Source organism: Puma concolor, chromosome A1 (assembly GCF_028749965.1).
Source record: "Puma concolor isolate L17-30 chromosome A1, mPumCon1.1.hap2, whole genome shotgun sequence".
Lineage (NCBI taxonomy): Eukaryota > Metazoa > Chordata > Mammalia > Carnivora > Felidae > Puma > Puma concolor.
The window spans coordinates 187,584,521-187,599,554 of NC_141667.1; the positions used below are offsets into that span (position 1 = coordinate 187,584,521).

Consider the following 15,034-nt stretch of genomic DNA (forward strand, 5'->3'; position numbering starts at 1 on the left):
AGAGACTTAGAAGAATGACTTTTAAAAATCCCTGAAATAAAAACAAGGAAGTCCTGAAAAAAAATATTTTGCCGCTTTTTTTTGGTTTTTTTCTTCAATAAAAATTTAAAAAGAAACCACAGCGTACTGTTGCTTTGATAAATCCTGAGCGTAGCAAGCATCCGACGACTGAATTTGTTTCTGGTGAGCAGAATGCTCCTCTTTCCATCAATAAAAAGCCGCATCCAGTCTTATGAGGCCACTTCCTTCAGATCTTCATTTTATTTGGTCTTGATATCAGGATATAAAGACAGTGTTATCGCAGTTATAATGTCCTTGTAAAATGCATTTTTCTTAGAGTTACTCTGTGTGTTCATTATAGTTCTGTCCCTAAGCAGATATGTGATCTTGGGAAGTCACTTGGAGAAAAAGGATACATGGAGAGTATTGAACCACATGATTTCTAAGGACTCTCCCACCATGAAAGTACAGCATTCCTTTGCATACATCTCTTTTTACAGCATTCAGGGTTAATGAGTGCTATTGAGAGACTATGACCTTGGAGGGAAACCAGCTCATATCAAGACAGCAGTGGCCAATCCCTCCTATACTCTCCCTGGGCTGATGACCCCCACCCTATTTAAAACCCTGAATATTTACGTCACTGATGAGTGCCTGGATAATTGATACTTTTGCTAGCTACCGAATGCCAAAACTACCCAACGGTAGAGCTGGAAGAGACCCTCAGGCATTATCTAGTCCAATTATGCCCCTCAGACCCCAGTAATGGGGGTATCACTGAGCCAATTTCAGTATTATTCCCAAAGCCCCATAGTAATCCTTCTACATTTGAGGACAATATTATAAAGTTAATCAAGCTAAATTCATGAGTTTAGATATAGAAGACATAGTCCCATAAGATTGTTTTTTTTAAATAAGCTATTATAGTATAACAGACTACATGTAATAAATGCCCTGAATTATAAAGACCTATTATTTTGATGATTTTTATTCTAGATTTCACAATTTTTTAATGCTCTGTGTTTAAGAGCCAGAGATTATTTTCAAATGATTGACAAGTACTATGGTAAGATTTTTTTTTTTTTTAGAAAGAAAAAAAAAACCTTAATGTGGCCGAGGAAATCATGTTGTTGTTGGAACAACCATTTGAATATGAGAAGGAAACTCGTGATTGTGTAACTCGAATTTGCAACTGCAGATGCAGAGAATAGGAAGTTGTTCTTCACAGGCAGAACGTTTACAGCACAGAACCACTAGATAAAGGGATAAACTCGTAGTTGGCCCTAGTACTGACTGCTGACACAGCTAAAATGAAGTTCCACTCACCACAGGGACCACCTTCCCTGCCTGACATTCGCATGACAAAATCACAGCTGGCCGGGACCATAGGGACATGGAGACCAGGCTCTGACCCCGGGTAGGAACATCTTACCCCATGTCCTTGATAGATGGCCTGCCTAGCTCCGGCAGAAATTCAGAACCTCCGAAAACAGCCCTGCTCACTTCTGGACGTTTCAAGAGGTCAGAAGATTTCACTTAACTTTGAATCAAAATTTCTATCATCAGATCTTTACCTGTTGGCTAGTTTTGTCACACACATCAGAGACCTGAAAAATCTATTCCTTTGATGGGATAACTTTTTACATATTTTGTGACATCTGTTATCAAGCCTTCCCTTCCCAGGACTAAACATTCCTGATTTTTGCAACGATTTCATATTTGGCATAATTTCTAGAATCTTCACAATCTTTATTTTCCCTTGCTAAACAAGTTTACCCTTACAAAACTTGTCAGAAAGCATAGCTTCTCAGAAGAAGTTTGACTAGTTTTTAAATTACATTTGTTCAATTTTAAACAATGTATTTTAACTTTAAACTATGTAGTTGTGTGAATCAGCCTAAAAATGGAACAGATAGGCCTTTTCGGGTTTTAGACATTGTTAGTTCCTATTATTAAAAAAAAAAAAAAAAAGCTAAATCTTTTATACAGAAAATGATTCCAAGTAAAACTGATTTTTAAAACATATGGTTTCCCTGTAAGCTTTCATACATTCCACTCATACTTGCAATACAAATAATAAAATAGTTTGGCTTAAATTTAAAAGGCAAGTGTACATGAGCACATAAAGTACAAATTTTTACTGAGGTAGATTAACAAAGCAAACATAAAAATATCTTCCTGTTTAGAAATGCTAAATATTGTAAATATAGTACATTTCCTAAAAATATTTATTAGATGAACGCATCTCATATAATATTCCCTGTGGAACTTTTTAAGGATCTTAACAAAATGTTTCTAAAGTTCATCGAAAAACATGTGGGTAGAAACAAACAAGCATTTAAGAAAAGTGAGCATAGCACCAATTACTAAGAAAATGTAAACAAAGGGATCTGTGTCTAGAGTATAAAAATATCAGAATTCATTGTTCTGAAGCAGATTATGTATTGTGTTAGAAAAAATATATGTACATTATGGGTTTTCATCACAAATCAATAGAAACATACACAATTAGTTTAGAACACTATTAGTCTAGAAAATGTTGACCTCTTCTTCATTTCTGGTGGAATTATAAAATTAGCACAATCTTTCTAGAGAGAATTTTGACAATATTTATCAACTCTTTTAAAGTATTCTACATTTTTATGCAGAAAATTCCTGTCTAGAACCCATAAGAAAATAATCAGATATCTGCCCCAAGAACAGTATAAAATAAGTTACTTATATAGGGGGGAAAGGAAAAAATCGGTAAGTTCTAATAATAGTGGAAAGAATAAAAGTTATGTGCTATATATTGATCAGCAAACACTAGTTTCTGCAATAAACAACCTCCAGAACAATGCTGCAAATATAAACAAATTTGTTATGGGTAAGTACAAACCAAGTGATTCTTTTTTTTCTCTTTTCAAAAAAATTTTTTAATGTCTATTTTAAGAGAAGGAGAGAAAGAGACAGAGTGCAAATGGAGGAGGGGCAGAGAGGGAGAGGGAGACACAGACTCTGAAACAGACTCCAGGCTCTGAGCTGTCAGCACAGAGCCCCATGCAGGGCCTGAACTCACAAACCGTGAGATCATGACCTAAGCCTCAGTTGGCCACTTAACCGACTGAGCTACCCAGGCACCCCATAAACCACATGATTGTGACCAGTAATGGCTCTTCTCTAATTTGTGATCCAAGGACCCATGCTCCTTCCAGCTTGTGGCTTTGCCATTTTTAATCCATGGTTTCCAAAGCATTTGAAGTAACATACGTATGAGATATTACATGTCAGTCTTTCTGTTCATGCTCAGTTTGCAGGAACTCATTCATCTAGCCACCTGTAACTGCAGGGAGTCTGGGAAGGACAGCTGAGTTACATGCCTTGGATGAAAGGAAACTGATGAACAACTAAGCTATAGCGCCACAGCCTCCCTTTGGAGCTCCAAATTGTACTTTTCTTTCCAGAGTACACCCACCCTCCCCTCCAGGGAGGCAACCAAAATGCCCATCTTAAGAGTCCAGAATCTCGAAATGCATGGCAGTTCTCTCCATCAGATCTAGAATGAGGTTCCTTGTGGGTTTAGTGACCTATGAATAAAAAGGACCAATTATTTCTTGCTTCACAAATAGATAATTTCAGGGAGAAAAAGAGAGAAGAAAACATAAGAAAGAAACAGCAATTGCTAATCAATAGCAATTATGAAATCTTCCTGAACAGACTTTTGGGAGGCCCAAAGACTATTTTAAGGCTTAAGTGAAACATTGTTCTTATTTTGCCCAGGTTCATATCCTTCCATCAAATGCCTGTGAGGCTTCTGTTTTCTGCTGTCTAGTCAGTTCCATATACTAATTACTGCATACAAAAGATGTTGTACTTCTCTCTTAGTTGTAAAACCATTCGAAAACAAAATAGGTGTGGGTCAGAAGATAGCATCCTTAACCAACTCTTCACCACAGAATTGATTTGATTTCATTCCAGTGAAATTTACTCAGCCTATTGTTCAAAGCCCTTTCCGCTCTTCCTTTAGTATCTGGGATGGAGATGTAGTCCCCTTCTAAACAGATAAACTCTTCATATCTGGACTCTCTCTGTTCTTGCCATCTCTGCTTGTATTTCAGTCTAAACTCATGTCCATAACAATAAATTTTAGTGCTTTTTAAAAAAATCAGCTTTATGAAGGTATAATAGACATAATATTTGTAAGATATTTAGAGTGAACATCATAGTGGTTTGATATACATATACATTGTGAAAGGATCTCCCCAATCCAGTTAATTAACACATCCATCACCACATATGTTTCCATGTTTTGTTTTGTTTGATGAGAACATTTAAGTTCTACTCTCTTAGCAAATTTTATTTCTATAATACAGTGTTAACTGTAGTGTCCGTATTTTACATTAAATCCTCAGAACTTATTCATTTATAGAACATTTTAAATTTTCTTTTTCTTGCTCTTTTTGTAATCTCCAACCTCTAGTCCTTAATTAATTCAATTCCATTCTTTGTAGTTCAATGTTATGATGGTTACTGCTCTGAATTTTATCTTTTATATGTAGCATATTATCATGTTTCTTGTTGTCCTGAGGTTTTTTTTGTTTTTTTTTTTTTTTTTTTTGGAGCCAAGAGGAAATGAAAGAAAACATTTCCATGTGTCCAAATTGTTGGGTATTTTTGTTTGTTTCTAAATGTGCTTCTATTTTCTAGTTTTATTATAGTATACTCAACTTATTTTATTGTTATTATTTAAATTTTTTTTAATTTACGTTTGTTTATTTTTGAGAGAGAGAGAGAGAGAGCACAAGCGGAGGAGGGGCAGAGAGAGAGAGACATATGATCCAAAGCAGGCTCTGCACTGACAGCAGCAAGCTGGACTCAGAGTTCAAACTCAGAAACCATGAGATCATGACCTGAGCCAAAGTCAGGGGCTTAACTGACTGAGCCACCCGGGTGTCCCTTTATTATTCCAAACTTTAAATGTGTTTATGCTTTTACCTTGGCCTATTGTAAGTTCTTACTTTTGCAAATGTTGTAAGAACACCTTACAAAGAAGATACATTCCCTGTTGGATAAAATGCTTACTACCAGTCTTTATATAAAGATGTTTCATTCACAATTCTTTTTCCTTTGAATTAATATTTCAGTTATTGGGCTTTGTCTCCAGTAATATACTATAAGTTGTTGCATAATTATGTTTTCATTTCCTTTATATGTGTATGATTTGTACCTGGCTAAAGAATTCTTTTTTATGTGTAGTGTTTTTTTTTTAACTTATTTATTTAAATTCAAGTTAGTTAACATACAGTGTAGTATTGGTTTCAGTAGTAGAACCCAGTGATTCATCACTTACTTATAACAGCCAGTGCTCATCCCAACAAATGCCCTCCTTAATGCCCTTCCTACTTACGTTTTTAAAAAAATGCCATCTGTGTTGTTTCTAGAGAGATACTTATTAGTTCTTGACATCCAATTTGTTTTAGGCTCAGGTCATCACCGTTTTTGTTTTTGTTTTTTTTTCAACATTTTTCATTTATTTTTGAGAGACAGAGAGAGGCAGAGCCTGAACGGAGGAGGGGCAGAGAGAGAGAGAGGGAGACACAGAATCCGAAACAGGCTCCAGGCTCTCAGATGTCAGCACAGAGCCCCATCTGGGGCTTGAACCCATCAACTGTAAGATCATGACCTGAGCCAAAGTCAGACACTTAACCAACTGAGCCATCCAGGCGCCCCAGATTGTCACTGTTTCTAAAAGATATTATATGATTTGATAATGAAGCTATTCTTTAGTTTATTAGAGTTAAGGTTAATTTTCATTTTTTTATCATTTCAGAAATTTCAGGCAGAAGTTCACATAAAAACAACTTCATTCTCTTCCTTTACCAGAACTGCATGGTGTGCTGAGTCTTTGCGTATCTAAAAATATCTTTTTTGTTGCTCTCAGACAGGAAATGTTACTTGGACCAATACATATTCTTGAATTACAGTATTATTCTTTTGTACTTAGAATTTCTCATTTTAACTCTGGGACCTAATTTTGCAAAATCTGAAATGAGCCTTATCTTTGCTTTCAAGTAACCTGTTCCTTTTTGGCTTGAGTACTTGGAGTTCAAGACTCACTCCAGGATGACAGAGGGAAGTATATCAGCTCCAATCATCACATTTCTGCATGGCTCCATAAAACGCGAACATCAGAAAATGAACTTTTTTTGTTGTTATTTATTTTCAAAAAATTTCTTTAATTTACATCCAAGTTAGTTAGCATATAATGCAACAATGATTTCAGGGGTAGATTCCCATTAAGCCCATCCGCCCCTCCTACAACCCCTCCAGTAACCTCAGTTTGTTCTCCATATTTAAGAGTCTCTCATGTTTTGTCCCCCTCCCGTTTTTATATTATTTTTGCTTCCCTTGTGTTCATCTGTTCTGTGTCTTAAAGTCCTTATATGAGTGAAGTCATATGATATTTGTCTTTCTCTATTTTTGCTTAGCATAATACCCTCTAGTTCCATCCACATAGCTGCAAATCGCAAGATTTCATTCTTTTTGATTGCTGAGTAATACTCCATTGTATTGCTAGTGCTGCTATAAACAGTGGGATGCATGTGCCCCTTCGAAACAGCATACCTGTATCCCTTGGATAAATACCTAGTAGTGCAATTGCTGGGTCATAGGGTAGTTCTATTTTTAATTTTTTGAGGAACCTCCATACTGTTTTCCAGAGTGGCTGCACCAGTTTGCATTCCCACCAACACTGCAAAAGAGATCCTCTCTCTCCGCATCCTCGCCAACATCTGTTGTTGCCTGAGTTGTTAATGTTAGCCATTCTGACAGGTGTAAGGTGGTAGGTATCTCATTGTGGTTTTGATTTGTATTTCTCTGATGATGAATGATGTTGGGCATTTTTTCATGTGTCAGTTGGCCATCTGGATGTCTTCTTCGGAGAAATGTCTATTCATGTCTTTTGCCCCTTTCTTCACTGGATTATTTGGCTTTTGGGTGTTGAGTTTGATAAGTTCTTAATAGATTTGGGATACTAACCCTTTATCTGATATGTCGTTTGCAAATATCTTCTCCCATTCTGTCGGTTGCCTTTTAGTTTTGCTGGTTGTCTCCTTCGCTGTGCAGAAGCTTTTTATTTTGATGAGGTCCCAATAGTTCATTTTTTTCCCTTGCCTCCGGAGACGTGTTGAGTAAGAAGTTGCTTTGGCCAAGAAGTTACCGTGGCAAAGAGGTTTTTGCCTGCTTTCTCCTCGAAGATTTTGATGGCTTCCTGTCTTACATTGAGGTCTTTCATCCATTTTGAGTTTATTTTTGTGTATGGTGTAAGAAAGTGGCCCAGGTTCATTTTTCTGCATGTCTCTGTCCAGTTTTCCCAGCATCAGCTGCTGAAGAGACTGTCTTTATTCCATTGGATATTCTTTCCTGCTTTGTCAAAAATTAGTTGTCCATACATTTGTGGGTCTGAAAATGAACTTTTAATTGTTTTTTTTTTTTTTTTTGCAATTTTTTGAGTGGAGACAAGATGCTGGAAATATGGGTAATTCCGGATGGAGAATTACATGTCTTCGTGGCCTCATTTCTTTTGTTTTCATGTGTGCATTTGTGTGTTTCATTCGTGAAGTACTATGCCAGATTTCAGACTGTGCATTACCAGTTCCCTTGCCTGGTGTAGGAGTAGCATTGTCACCCCTAAGATGGAATTCACCTTGTAAAAGTTCACTGGAGCCACCCTATTGACTGCTTCTCTCTCGTATCTAGGCCATCTCTTGTGATAGCTTCTGCCACCAAAACTCAGCCTAAATTACTGGGCTGCCACTTGCCATGTTGATAAACCATCCCTCCAGATGTAGGAACTGCTGAGATGGCTTCACCTGTTACTGTCACCTGAGTGATGGCACCTATTATCATGTTGACCTCAAGTGCTTTTCCCTAGTTTGATCTTATATATGCTGTGTCTGGCTGAAATTCTCAACATGGCTATCAATTTGGTGACTTTTATGATTTTAATCATAAATGCAAGTTGTCCCTTGTTCTAGCTATATTTCAGAGGAGAGGAGATGATAAACCACACACTCCGCATGCTTCCACTTTTCCTCATAATTCTTGACTTACAAACTTTTTTTTTTAATTTTTTTTTTTTTTTATAAATTTTTTTTTTCAACGTTTATTTATTTTTGGGACAGAGAGAGACAGAGCATGAACGGGGGAGGGGCAGAGAGAGAGGGAGACACAGAATCAGAAACAGGCTCCAGGCTCTGAGCCATCAGCCCAGAGCCTGACGCAGGGCTCGAACTCCCGGACCCGCGAGATCGTGACCTGGCTGAAGTCGGACGCTTAACCGACTGCGCCACCCAGGCGCCCCCTTGACTTACAAACTTTTAAAAAATTTTTTAATGTTTATTTATTTTTGAGAGACAGAGAGAGAAAGAGCACGAGTGGAGAAGGGGCAGAGAGAGAGAGAGGGAGACACAGAATCTGAAGCAGGCTCCAGTCTCCAAGTTGTCAGCACAGAGCCTAATGCGGGGCTTGAACCCACAGACCGTGAGATCCTGACCTGAGCCGAAGTCATGCTCAACCAACTGAGCCACCCAGGCGCCCCATTACAAACTTTGAAAGTAGTAAATACCTAGATCTCTAAAACCTTAGAAAAAGCAAAAATTAGATAGAACCAAAGCAAGTTTTTTCACATGGCAAACACACATTCAGGGTTTCTTTCCTATTCTAACACGGAGGAATGATTGTGAAGCTACAGGAAGCCTGTGTTTTCCCACCCATTGTGCAACTGAACTATTTGTGTTTCTGTAATACATGGTTCAGTTAATTAAATTAATCTATATATCAAATCCTTGGGAGGGAGGGAGGGAAGGAAGAAAGAGCAAATAGATTGTTTTATTATGAGCATTATATTTGTCTTATTTCCTTTCACAAAGAGAAGGGACATAAGATCACTTAGGCCTAGACAATATCCTGACTTTCAAAAAGATATGGCAAATTCTTATGAATTTCTAGTACTATTTTATGTATTATCCTTTTTTCAAGTTTAATCTAAACTAACATTTATTTTACTAATTTTGCTAATAGTTTTCTGCACTTGAACAGCATCCCCATTGCCAATCACCATTCCAAGTACATAATATCATACTAAGAGAGCCCACTGGCTATCAAGACCAGAGATGTAATGAGTCATTTAATTCAAAGACTTTGGACACTTTATAGATGGAATAGGTAATGCCAAAACCACTGACAGTATCTGAAATAGGCTTTTGATTAATGATTCGTGTTAACCAGTCCTGGGTATTTTTAAATGGAATGTAAAAGCGCAGCAAAATAGGAATAAAAGCTAACCAGATGTCACTCTTTCCAGCAACCTACTAATACATGGTTAAGGATGCGTTTTCCATATCTACAGATGAAAGTAAATTTGCTATAATAAGCTGCTAACTGGGCATCATCTGAGGGTTGGAAGTAGTCCTACCATTTGGAAATTCAAAGATATTTAAATGAATAATACTAAATCTACTACAGCAACTCAGAGCCCAAAAGCAATTTGTATTTTGTTGTTGTACATGTTGATGTAAAAGAAAAGAACATAATGAACTGAAGTTTTCCCCCCAAAGGAACTTGACCTCCTTAGTGGAAAAAGAAAAAAAAAAAAAAAAGAAGAAGAAGAAGAAGAAGAAAGATAAAATAAAAAACAGCTGTTTGGCCTAAAGGAAGAAAACGATTCCCTAATGACAAATTTACAATCAAGAGAAAATCGGGTCCAAAGAAATAAAATAAAGACAGCCAATGAGATTGTCTCTAAATTTATATAAAATAGTTTGATTATCAAAGGACAGGAAAAAGAAATGTCTCCAAAGAACCAAACAGCACAGTAACTCTCCAAAAGGAACAAAGAGGAAATGAGAAACAAAATGTATATGCATTTCTGAACTTTCTTTAAAACGGCCACCAATTCCCATATATCTTTAGCATATACTTAACATAGCTACTACAGGGATGGGGGGAGACTAAGCCCCACTCTAACCACACCACAACCCTCCTGAGACGCAGAGACATCAGATGTATGCTATTACAAGAAACAAACAACATTTCTGAAACGATAAGTAAGTGGAATAAAAAACATAGATTAAAATTATAGACCCTATTTCTTTAGCAATTAAATTAAAACCAAAGCACGCGGACGAATTAGAATCAGAAGTGGTAGTGATATCCGTGTCTGCATTGATCAACTCAGACCATCCAGGATCTACAAATTGACTTTCTTTTTTTCATATGAAAAAAAATATATTATTGCATATTAATGGCACAGATATTTTCAGTTTGCCACTCTTTGCCATCACAAGAACAGCCTAAAATTCTTAACAGGTGCCAGGTGCCTGTGCCATCTAGGTTACTGTATATGGGTAAGTGCAAATACCAAGTGCCTCACAAACTTGTACATACCTCAAATAGAATCCAGGATTTGAAGATCACTTAAAAGTCTCACAATAAAATCCCAAGACCTTTGTTTAATAAGTGTATTTTATTTTAGTTTGCTTTAGTGTAAAACCCCCAAAGGTAGGGTTCATTTTTCAGTCAAGTGATCGAGCTCAGTTCTTTTAGTGGGGGTAGAGAGATTAAACATGCATAGTGCGAAGATGTGGTATCCTATGGACCTCATCTGTGGTTGTCGTGTGCCTGTCCTCGAGTCCCGTCATTAACTTTTCCCTTCTCTGGCCACAACATGAAACGGTCATGAGTGTTGCAATTCCTTCGAACCAAAATGAAATTTTGCCACACTGTGCTATCACAGGAGTAACTTGAAGGCATATGTGAGCCAAAGGCTGCAAACTTTTGACATGATTTTCTCTCACAAGGCATGAATTTTTCTTTTTTTAGTTAGAAAATAATTCCTACTTGTTAGGATTTCCTTTAATTATCTTGTAATGCTTTTAACAGTATACCCACCACTTGGTGCTCCATAAAGATATTTACACATATACAATAAAAAGCCCATATATAGGAATTTTTGAATTGACATAGCATCAAAAATGGGGACATAGGTAATTAATGATAAGACAACATTAAAAAAATACTGTCAAATATCCATGTTATCCCCAGTGGCAGTAAATGATTTCTGTATAATAACATGTACACAAAATGAATAATAACTGGGCCATGTATTTAAGCATATGTTTATACCAAAAAGAAAGAGAATAATGATAATTGCATCTCAAATCAATAGAAGAAAAGAATCGCAGATGTTATGGCTCCTAACCACAGGAGGCAAGAGCCCTGAGCAAGGAAACTCTCTGGTGGCTGGAACTGCTGAACACACATCAGAAACAAAGAGACACAAGCAGGATGGGAATTCTGGATTGCCAGGAGAGGCAAAGCAAGCCTCCAAATTGAAAACTCACAGAATTTTCTCCATTCGCTTTACCCGAAATTTAAATTATGTATTACACAATTGTGTGGTCTTTCAGACCAGATTAGAGGGAAAATAGCAAACAAGTTTTTGAGGCAATGGAAAGAAATTTGCTTTTCTTTCATGGGACTAATCATAATTTTTGTGCATAAACGTGAAAACCCGGAGAAGAGAGCTGTCTAGGGGCTGACACAGATGGTGCATGTAGAAGAGGTTGTATCTGTATGAGAATCTCAATGGCAAACCTGACCACACTCGTAAGGAAAGAGCCACAACTGCAGTATGTTGTATACATGGCTCTTCCAGCCCACATTCTGTCAGCCACAGAATGGATGCCATCCAGAAGTGGATGAGGAACACCCTCTGAAATATGAAAAACCAGGGAACAACAAGGAGATTTACTAAATGTTCTTACATATATTCAGATTTCTGTGCTTTGAAGATACCAATTCCAAAATGTTTCCCATAGAATTTATGCAGCAGATCTGTCGCATTTACTCAAGAATAATTCATTTATTTTCCTATGTTTATTAATCAAATATGTATTGCAGATATGTATATGTAAGTATGCACATACAACCTCAGAGCAGCATAAAATGAGCAATGTAACACTGAGCTGATATGATTCCAGCTAAAAGTGAAAACAATTTGACGTTTTACTGTTTCCCACCCTCATTCTCAATGAACACCAAATGTTCCTTATGTATTTTTTAATCCTGAAAATAGCTTAGTAGCCTACCTTTTCCCCTCTTTGTTTCTTTACACACCATATAATTGCATATAATTATAACAAATCCTTAACAGATTTAAGAGGATTTCATTGTATTTTGAACTGAACTGACTTTAAGAGGAATCCAGTTTGTTTCCCCTCCCTGAGGTAATGTAAGTGGATTTTATAAAGACTTCGGTATTTTGTTTTAACTGAATAAAATAGTTGTTTCTGAAAAAAACTAATATAATCTTGAACTTTGTCAATTGAATATGACATCTAAAATAAGGAAGCTAAGAATCTCTCTCTACTCTGCTTAGATCATTGTTGAAATATATGTCCATTCTGGAGACTGTGCTTTCAGAAAGACATCACTGAATTTTGAGTTTTTCCAGAAAACGGTGATATATTTGATAAGGAAATTCAAAATTATGCTCAAGGGGAACCATTGGTTGAGCTACCCTGATGGACCTGGTAGATCTAACTATTTTTTCTATGAATAAATTCAAGTTAGGTTATGAATAATATTCTTATATAATATACTTAAAGTACATCATCAAAGTGAGAAGTTCCATGACTCCTCATTCAAGTTTATAAGTCAAAATCCGATGACTTAATAAACCAAACATGAATTTATAATTTAATTAGAACACAGAGCTAAAATGCACATTTTAGCCTCACTTATTTTTGGCAGGAATTATTATTTTTTTCTTCCATCTATAAAAAACCAAATTTTGACACTCTTATTATAGAAAATTGAACTTTTTACAGGAGCTCAGTTTTCCATACTCTGTGGATGCCCAGATTTTACAAAGCAAAATCTATTTTTAGAATATAATTAGAAGAAAGGAATTTTTTCATAAAGGTTAAAAATATTTAAATATTTCCAGGAAGGTGTATGACATCGGGGTTGGAGCAGTGATAGATTTGAGGGATCTTACCCGGGAACAAACAGACAGGACTTGGATATGGATGTGTGATAAGAAGGAGGAATGTCAAAGACACCCCTCCCCTGTTGTTTAAAAACTACAGTGAAGGAACTGATGTTTTCAGAATTACAGCATTCCACCAGAACCATTTAATATATCTAGTTGAAACATTTCCTAACGTTTCAATGGGAGGACTTGCCATTCCAGGAAACCACATTTTTTTTTCCCTCTGTGCCACATTTTTGCCATGCTTTTTCCCCAGCAGAATATATAGCCCCTTTCCTTAAAAATCCACCCTTTCCTCCCTAGCTTGAATTCTACCTTCTTGGAGACATACCTCAGATATGCTGCAATTTATTAATCCACCTTCAAATTCTTTCCATATAGACCTACTGTTCTCTCCTCATCTTTGCGACAGTTGCTTCACTTTGGAGGTCTTAATCAATATTCCCTTTTCTTTATCCCATATGCTAACATGATACTTAATTATTTCTTCCCTTCATTTAGTTGCCTGAATGTTTATCTAACCTTTTTTTACCTGTGTGGGTGAACTAAGTATAAAACCATTTATGCCATATCCCTTTGATTAGATACTTTTCTTTGTTTCACTTTAATTTTTCTATTTTTCTTCAGAAGCTTTCATTACCACAAGTAAGTAAGTAATAGAATGAATATTGCCCAAGAAAATGTTCTAATGCTTTTTGGGGGGGGGCATATTATATAAAAAAATATCCTAAGTTTTTACCAAAAATATCCATAGCCCTGTGCAAATTTAAAGTCAACACTGGGTAACTTTTTGTATTCATTACATTTCTCATAGGTTGTATTTAATTTATTCTATGATGCCTAAATTTGTTCCACAGCAATTCCAAACAAAAACAAATGCTTCAGAACAACTGAATAGAACATATACCCTCCCCCCCCCCAAAAAAAAATCCTTTAAAATTAAGAAAAGAAGAACAAAACAAATCTGGGGTGTTTATGTGACAGATCTAATTTTATTTCCTTAGAAATTTCCCTCATTTACCCGGGAATGCTTACGTTGATTAATAGGGTATTTTTCATTTTTAATTTCAACTCATGAGAATCTCTGAAATGGGAATTTAGGAGTTATCAGTTGTCCCACATGACAATCCAAATGAGGAGCTAGCATGAGTAGACTTTGGGAGGAAGTCCTAGCAAATGTCCACTTACCTCTGCTGAGTCATGGGCCAATCAATGGCACAGCGAGTGACTTCTCAAGGCAATATTTTTTGTCCTGAAAAACAGAAGAATGACACAATATTTTATGTTTTACCATTTCCCTGCAAGTTTTATCTTTTCCTGTCCCAGAACTGATGAGAAATTTTTTTTCTTTTAAAAGGAAAGTAGAAAAAGAGGCAGGAACTACTCCATTTAGAGATAAGAAATGTTACACTACAAAAACAGAAAGAACAAGGAGATTAAAAAGAGGGTTGCAATGGAGGGTTCAAAAGAACTTCACTTCAATATGGGCCAAGCCCTGTTTGCTATTTTCATCCTAGCTTGATTAGCAGGACAAATCATTCCTGTTAGTAAAATAAATTCACTCGGAACTAATTGCCTAAGGTCTCACTGTAGCAAAAATCTTTCTCTGGGAACATTTGCTAATGCCTACGTTAAAGCTATTTCTATCATAACTTCTTTTAAAGTAAAACATATAAACTACATTCTCTTAATGCATTCATTGTAAAGCCAGAACTCCGTGATTATTTGTATAACCTATGTTCTATTGTCATTGCAAACATTGGCTTATTAGGTGTTTATAGATTTATTTCCTAAAAACGAAAGGTAGGCTTGTGAAAAATCATAGAGTAGCAAGTTTTCTATAAACTGACGAACTATTGCAAATGGAGGAGTAATGCTCTGGAATTGAAAAACAATGCAGATATTTGGAAATGTTTAAAACTATAATGAAACATGCAATATCACCTTTTAAATGTTAGAAAAAAATGAATGAATGAATAAATGACTGAATCCTTTAGGAAC

General features: G+C 36.2%; 1 long non-coding RNA gene across 1 annotated transcript in view; it reads right to left on the reverse strand.

Moving 5' to 3' along the window:
- The window catches only part of LOC112861512 (uncharacterized), a 261,338-nt gene that overhangs the window by 124,777 nt on the left and 121,527 nt on the right, over positions 1-15,034 (reverse strand). Inside the window, exon 4 of the long non-coding RNA XR_015252338.1 lies at positions 14,222-14,285. This is a non-coding gene — a long non-coding RNA (uncharacterized LOC112861512). The remainder of the gene's footprint in view (positions 1-14,221; positions 14,286-15,034) is intronic.